Raw genomic sequence first — 8331 nt, forward strand, 5'->3', positions numbered from 1 at the left:
AATGATTTCACCTTCATCTCAGCCCATCCAATGCTGTCTTTAGTCCTGCCTTTAAAAAAGGTGAACTTTTGTCTCCATCCCCACTTGTTTCGCCTACATAGCACGAGATGGTCGAGTATATATTCTTTCATATTTGTGTTGAAATACTCACTGCTAGGAGCAACACAAGAATACCAAATTCGTAAAAACAACACATATCATTTAGGTTCTCTAAAATAATACAATAATAAAATGAAACCAGTTCTTATTGTCACTTATTGTGCCCTGTTCAATTGTACCTTAAGATTCATTCGTTTTATTGATACGTATCTATTTAAACATCAGTTCTGCACACAATCTAGTCAATATATATCTGTTGAATGCATAAATGAATGACTGGCTGACATATCTGCCTGTATGGATGACATGGTCTCTCTAGTCATTTTCAGGCTGGTAGTGCTATGACAGATTTTTCCTATTTCCATATTTTTCTTTATGTTCTCTGTTTATTTCTAGAGAACAGAAAACCACCTCTTTCACTGTGGGGGTGGGGATTTTGGCAGGAAAGTCATACTCTTTACCTGTCAGCTACCTTCCAGAAACACATGAACTGAGAGACCGAGAAAGCAGACAACATGCCATACAATTGCTAACAGTTGGTAGAGCAGCAAGTGCACTGAAGTGGGTGGCATTTGTCCCTATTTCTACGCTCTGATCCGAAGCTTGTACAACAGATGTACTGGGGGCTGAGGAATGGCGGTGCTCATTTGTGGAGGTGAAATGCTAGAGAATGCGCAGGCCACGACTAGCAGCGGAAGCACAGAGCTGCAGGCTGATGAACCTGTTGGTCCTGCTGGGTGGTTTTCCTTCAGCAATGTTTTTAACCATTTTCAATGTTAGAAGCACTGACAAGTATTGCTAATGTTAACATTTCTTTATCAGGCGAGAGTGCCAGAACTAGATTGTGTGGAACTTTTTGAAAATACTGTCCTTTTATGTTTCTTTCTGGGTAAAATTTAACCTCCAACTTGACAAAATTATCATCCCCCAAACCTTTTATGTTATTGTTGTTAACCATAAAAATGGCATAGAAGTATTACAATTTTTAAAGTACATTTATTTATTTAGTTTTTGAGACAAAGAGCAAGCGGGCACACAAGTGGGGGAGGGGCAGAGAGGAGAGAGAATCCTAAGTAGGCTATGCTCCACCAGCACAGAGCTCGATGTGGTGCTTGAACTCATGAACTGTGAGATTATGACCTGAGCTGAAATCAAGAGTTTATGACATAAACCAAGGTCAAGAGTTGGATGCTCAACTGACTAAGCCACACAGGTGACCCTGAAAGTATTATAATTCTAAAGTTACTTAATAGTTTTTTTCTGTAATCACCCTGATATCTTTTTGTTTGTACATTATTTAATACTTTTTCTTATTCCTACTTTATTTCTTTGTTTTATTCTAGTCTCATTTGGGTTTTCTTTTCTCCCACATGTGTCCATATTTCTCTAAGTAAAAAAAAAAAATCTTAAAGAGTTGTAGGAATAACTGTATATTTAACATACTAAATACATTCTTCACAGGACCTTATGGTATATTTCTGAAATAAAGATAGTAAAACAAATATCCCTGACAGAAGGGTAGTTAACTCACAATTATAAAATTGGAGTTAATCCTTAATTTCATATTTTAATCAGTGTGCATATTTAAATTAGTTTTATGATTTTTTATGACCAATCAAAAGTTGAAATTGCATACATTTTAAACACTCCAAGATTTTTTTTTAAGTGAGAAGATATAGAAGACACAGCATTCTGACTTTTTAAAAGATTGGGAGAGAAGGAGAGAGAGAGAGAGAGAGAGAGAGAGAATATGAGAATATCTCTGTTTCTAATTACACAGACTATTTAAGAAAAAGAATTTAAGTCAGCTGATACTTTTCCTTTAATTATTTATGATTCAAACCAGCTCATTCTTTTCCTTTCATTATTTACACGACGTCTAATAATTGGTCTGATTGAGTTTAAATATTTGCAGTGGTTTGTTCTTGGCTTCATGTTTGTAGAAACACGTGTTTCACCAGCAGGAGTTTTATACTGTTCATGAAACACAGTGCTGCAAAGGGCAAATTTTTTATTTTTCATTTTGATTCTCTTCTTACACCCACAATATAATGCAAATTAGGTCATTGGTTATTAACAATATTGTCAATCAAGAGAGTATAATTAGTAATAAACTATGCGTGCCTGAGCTCAAATTATATATTTTGCTTTAGAAGAAGATTTCATCAATAAAAACCCAACATATCTGTTCATAATCTGGATTCTGAATCCAATGAAAGGATTATGGTATAGAATATGTAGGTGAAAAGAACTTTAAAAAAATTATCACCATCATACCAAATATCTGCTATTACTTAAATTGTCTCGAAGACCTTAGCACTGTAGCTAGTGGAGACCAGTTTACCTAAGACACTACCTTTCCTCTACAAGGCAAGTCCTTGCCCCTTTCACATAGTGAGTTCATGTAGAACAGAGAAATTTATAGACAGAATAATTATAAAACCTTTCATGATTGCGAAACTGTAAAGGGATTCGGTTGGTAATAGTCAGAAACAGCTTTTTTGGGTTTGGCCTTAGAGCAAGGCCTTCTTCTCCCTCATCTCTACACAAAGTTATTAACTGCTGTGATAGGGGGCTGGTTACCTCTACCCTGCATTCCTATGTAGGTATGAATTAATTTCCAAATGCCAATGCGTGTCTTTTTTCCTTTTCATGCATCACATTTAGGGACACAGCTGGAAATATTATTCTGTGTGCCACATGCATACACTCAGCACAGTCTCTTGCTCACTGAGTGGAATCAATGGGTAAAGAAATTGTTCATCCATCCTTTACTTTTATCTTGGTGTGTGGACAACAAATTGTCTAAAAACTGATACAAATTTCTACAGTAATGAAAACAAAACAGAAAATGGAGAGAAAATAATAGAGTCTGTGCCTTTAAAAAACTAACACTTGTATGCCATCAGTCAGTGATTTTAGAATTGAAGAATATTAGAGATTTTGAAAGAAGTGCAAAAGTGAAAATGAATTGCCTTGGTATAAAGTAAAAACACTGAACTTAGAATCAGAAGATCTGGAAAGTCAAATATTTTATGAACAAAAAAAAATTTTTCACTGTAGCCTGTATGACTACCATAGGTCATTTTTCTAAATGTCGAAATGACACCATATAACGAGTATCTGAGAGGGATCAAACTTTGAGAGTACAGGGCAGGGATCTCCAAGTTCTTGAGAGTTATAAGCCTCATTGCTATTTCAGTTTTAGATGTTTCCCTCATACCTACAGGTGATTTTCAGCACATTTTAAAAATTTAAACAGGACTCAAATGAAATACATATATAGTAAAAGGAATCCATTCGAATTGAGAGAGGAAGTTAAGGGCAATGTTTTACTCTGATTATGGAGTGTGTATTTTTGAACAGTAAGCCTATGTTAAAATATAATTAGTGTAATAAAAAGTAATATTAAAAGGAAGAAAGTAATCTCTTACATGAAAGAATACTATGATATTTATACATCTTTACCTCTATCACTATATATTACTTTGAGTTAATAGTATGGAAAAAATGGAAATAGAATAAAGAAAAAGAACACAATCACATGTGTTTACCAAATTCTACAAATTAATACTGTTTTGTGAATTTTTGCATTATTCCTTGGACAGCTAGATCTATTCTGGGATGTTTTCAGATTAATACTTGAAATCATCTCTGCTATAAAGAGAAAAATAAACAAATAAATAAAAATTCAGAGCATATCCAGACAAAGATGTCCCTGATTGAACAGAAAAGTTCTGAACTCATTGTTCTTCTTGGATAGATCTCCCAAGAGCACTTTTTATGAATCATGTATCTGATTGTTCACAGAGATTCCTCAGTAAGATGCCAAAATACCTCCTTTTGATCAGTTAGGCCAGAGACCAGAAGACACCCAATATTACTGTCATTAGTTTTGCTCCTGGAAAGATGGCAGAATTCTAGGGAAATTTTAGTCCTGCCATGGAATTTAAGATAATGCTGAGAGTTTAAGAAACTATAGGATGCCCCAAAAGATACTGATATTTTGGGCTTCCAAGCACCTATGAGGCTATTTGTAAATATTGGTTGAAGGAGAAATAGAAGGATGGGACAGAGAAAGGAAGGGCAAGGGAAAAGAAGGAAAGAAAGTTGATGGATTCATGCATTTACACAAATTACTTTGAATGGAAATGGCAATCTAGAAATAGCCTTATTCCTACCCTCAAAGTAAACAAAGTCCTTAGGACAGAGTTTCTTATTCTATACCCTAAAAACATATTCTGTGCCTAGCATAGGACTAAGAAGAACTCAAATGTTCATTAATGTAAATGATATGAAATAATAAAGATAAAAACCCAAGTACTCATGTGATGTACTGTAGAGACTTTAAAAGTATGTTAAAACTGAGTTCATATTTTGCCCCTAACATATGCCATTTTTAGCTCTTGAAGTCACATATGTCTACTCTAGACAAAACAATCTCATGATTTTTCAAGCAGCAAGTAAGCAAAGGGGAAAAGTATGAGAAGACTTTGGGAGAAAAAGCTATGGTTGGAGAAGTGGTCAGCGACAAGGAATAAACTAGATAATTACAGGAAGATCAAAGAACTTTATAGGTCTCAGTAAGTAATCAGATTGCATTTAAGAATCCTCAGCCAGGAAAGTCTGATTCTGTCTATGATACAGTAAATGATGCAAAACTAACTCTCCTATTGAGAATAACTATAAAACTGGACAAAATATATGAGGCAATTATTACAGGCTTTGAAAAACAGTTAGTGCCAGCCTGCTATCCCTGAGAGAAGGTAAACTTGCAATCATGCCATCTCTGCGTAGGGAAAATTTCCTGACTATGGCCTAGGGAGGTGGAGCCCAAGCAGAGCTTGATGATCATCCTGAGTGAAGAAAGTAGAAATCAAGTATAAGACATTTAAAGTAACTAGAATCTGTGAGACAGGGCACTGGGAAGGGCAGCCGTGCAATGGAGTAGATCATGGCAGAGGATTTAGCTGAGTATGCACAAGATAAGCAATGAATGGCTTGCTGGAGAGCAGCAACAGAGTAGAAAGTGTAACTGGGTTACTAGAAGTTGAACAGAGCTATAAGATGCTGGGGTTCTAGTCCAGTTTCAGTGGAAAGACCTTGTATCCATTTTGGCATCCATTTGACACAGCAGAAAAGCCACTTGTTTTAGGAATAAGAACCAAGTCCCAGAGGAAAGCCTACCACAGGTATGACCTTAAAAAGCTTAAAATAAAACCATCTGTACACAAGTTCAACTTGATTAGTTAGTGACTGGACAGTCTACCAGAGTAGAAGTCAATACTTGCCAGGAGGAAGATCACAGAATCTTAAAACTCTAAGATTTATCATCTATGCTGTTGAGAATGCAATAAAAATTACTAGATATTTAAAAAATAGAAAAATTTGACCAATAATCAAGAAAAAAAACAGATAATGTATCTTCAGGTGAAGCCAACATTGGAGTTAGTACTCTAAACATTAAAACAGATATAATAAATATGTTCAAGGATTTAAAGAAAAATAGTGTCATAATTATGAATTGTTACAGAGTCTCAGCAGAGGAATGGAAACAAAAAAAATAAAGAGAGAAAAAAGGAAATGGAATTCTTGAACAAGACTTCAATAACTTAGGATTTTTAAAATTCAGAAATAATTAATGGTATACTGAAAATAAGTCAGGACCAAGAAGACAGATTGATATAAACAATCCAGTCTGAAAAATGGAAAAAGAAATAGGTGGGAGAAAAGTAAAGATGCTCAGAAATCTGTGGCATAATATACAATTTCTAACTTCTGTTGGAATTAGAACCCCAGAAAAAGTGAATGATAATATTTTAAGAAATAGCTCTCTCCTCCAGCCAGCCAAGATCCAAAGGAAAGAAGGCTAAGAGGAAAAAGGTGGCTCCAGCCCCTGCTGTCATGAAGAAGCAGGAAGCCAACAAGGTAGTCAATTCCCTGTTTGAGAAAAGGCTCACGAATTTTGGCTTTGGACAAGACTTCCAGCTCAAAAGGGACCTTCCCCACTTTGTCAGATGGCCTTGCTACATCCAGCTGCAGTGTCAAAGGGCTATTCTCTATTAATGTCTTAAAGTGCTTCCCACAATTAACCAGTTCACCCAGGGCTTGGACCACCAAACAGCTACTCAACTACTTAAGGTGGCCCACAAATACAGTCCAGAGACAAAGCAAGAGAAGAATCAGAAATTGTTGGCTGGGGCTAAGAAGAAATCTCCCTCAAGGGGAATGTCCCTGCTATGAGGTAACATGTCCTTTGAGCTGGGGTTAATATTGTCACAACTTTGGTGGAAAACAAGAAGGCTCAGTAGCAATGATTGCACTTGATGTGGATCCCATTGAGATGGTGGTTTTCTGGCCTGCCCTGTGTCATAAGATGGGAGTTCCCTACTGCATTATCAAAAGGAAGGCCAGGCTGGGGCATTTGGCCCACAGGAAGACCTGCACACTGTTGGCTTCACAGAGGTTAACTTGGAAGACAGAGGAGCTCTGGCCAAGCTGGTGGAAGCTATCAGGACCAATTATAGTGACAGATATGGTAAGATCCACCATCAGTAAGGAGGCAACATCCTGGGTCCAAAGCTGGTGGCTCACATTGCCAAGTTGGAAAAGGCAAAGGCTAAAGAACTGGCCACCAAATGGCTAAGTGTACCCTGCTGAATGTCCTGCACATAACTGTAATAAAAAGTTCTCTTTCAAAAAGAAAAGGGGAAGCACCTGGGTTGTTCAGTCGGTTGAGCATCCGACTTTGGCTTAGATCATTATCTCACAGTTTGTGAGTTCGGGCCCTGTGTCAGGCTCTGTGCTGACAGCTCGGAGCCTGAAGCCTGCTTCGAATTCTGTGTCTCCCTCTCTCTCTGCCCCTCCCCTGCTCATACTCTGCCTCTCAAATATAAATAATTGTTAAAAAAATTATTAAAAAAAATAAATTTATTTATTTATTTATTTGTTCCTAAATTTGATGGAAAACATCAACTTACACATTCAAGAAGCTCAGTGACCATAAGCAAGATAAATGCAAAATAAACCACATTAAGCCTGTCATAGTCAAATTTCTAAAAGCCAAATATACAGAAATAAGCCAAATTAAAAACAATTACATAGGAGGGAAATAGCAAAACAAATAATGCCTTATTTCTTATCTGAAACAATGATGTCCAGAATACAATGGAACAAGATTAAAAAAAAAATTTTAATGTTTATTCATTTTTTAGAGAGAGAGAGAGAAACAGAGCATGAGTGGGAGAAGGGCAGAGAGAGAGGGAGACACAGAATCTGAAGCAGGCTCCAGGCTCTGAGCTGTCAGCACAGAGCCCAACGCAGGGCTCGAACCCACAAACTGTGAGATCATGATCTGAGCCAAAGTTGGATGCTTAACTGATGGAGCCACCCAGGTGCCCCAGAATAAGATTTTTTAAACGTTAAAAACAAAAAGAAATAGAATAAAAAAAAAATTCAGAATTCTAAACTACAGTGTAGAGAAGATACCCTTCAATATTAACATACACAAAGACATTTTCAGATAAAAGAAAACTGGAAGAATTTATTCTGATAGACCTGAGTTGTAAGAAATAATTATGGATATTTTTAAGACTGAAGGGAAATGGAAATTTGGGTTTGCAGGAAAAACTGAGGACACCAAAAATGATAAAAGAATGAATAAAGAGAAAATACTATGCTTCTTCTTCCTTCTATAATTTCCTAAATGGCAGGTAATCATTTAAAATGAACATAATAATATTGTAAGGTAGGATTTATTCATTATGTAGAAATAAAAGCATGACAACATTAACACAAACATAGGGGAGTAAATGAAATCATACTGTGGCAGGTGTATTATATTTGTACACTGTAAAAAAGGTGAAGAATTGGATGTGAAGTGTGAATTGGAAAGTCAGAAGTGGAAGTGTGAGGTATTAAGTGTAAAGTGGTATAATATTGACTCAAATGGACTTTGATAGGTTTGGGATATATCATAATCCCTTACTAATCATTTAAAAGTAATTAAACTCAATTATAATCATGATTACATTAAATACAAATGATCTAAATGCTCAAATATAAAGGTTGAGATTGTCAAAATGAATTTGAAAAATGCAAGACCCAATGATATGCTGCTATACGAGATGTATTTTAAATATAAATATATAGTTGAGGTTGAAACTACAAGGATGGAAAAATATATATCATAAAAACTATAAGCAAAGTAAAGCAGGCATGGCTATACTAAGA

General features: G+C 35.9%; 1 pseudogene; it reads left to right on the forward strand.

Annotated features, from left to right (window-relative positions):
• The first annotated feature begins 732 nt into the window (after positions 1 to 732).
• On the forward strand, positions 733 to 6759 carry LOC107180592 (annotated as a pseudogene).
• Positions 6760 to 8331: the final 1572 nt, after the last annotated feature.

Source organism: Panthera tigris, chromosome B4 (genome assembly GCF_018350195.1).
Source record: "Panthera tigris isolate Pti1 chromosome B4, P.tigris_Pti1_mat1.1, whole genome shotgun sequence".
Lineage (NCBI taxonomy): Eukaryota > Metazoa > Chordata > Mammalia > Carnivora > Felidae > Panthera > Panthera tigris.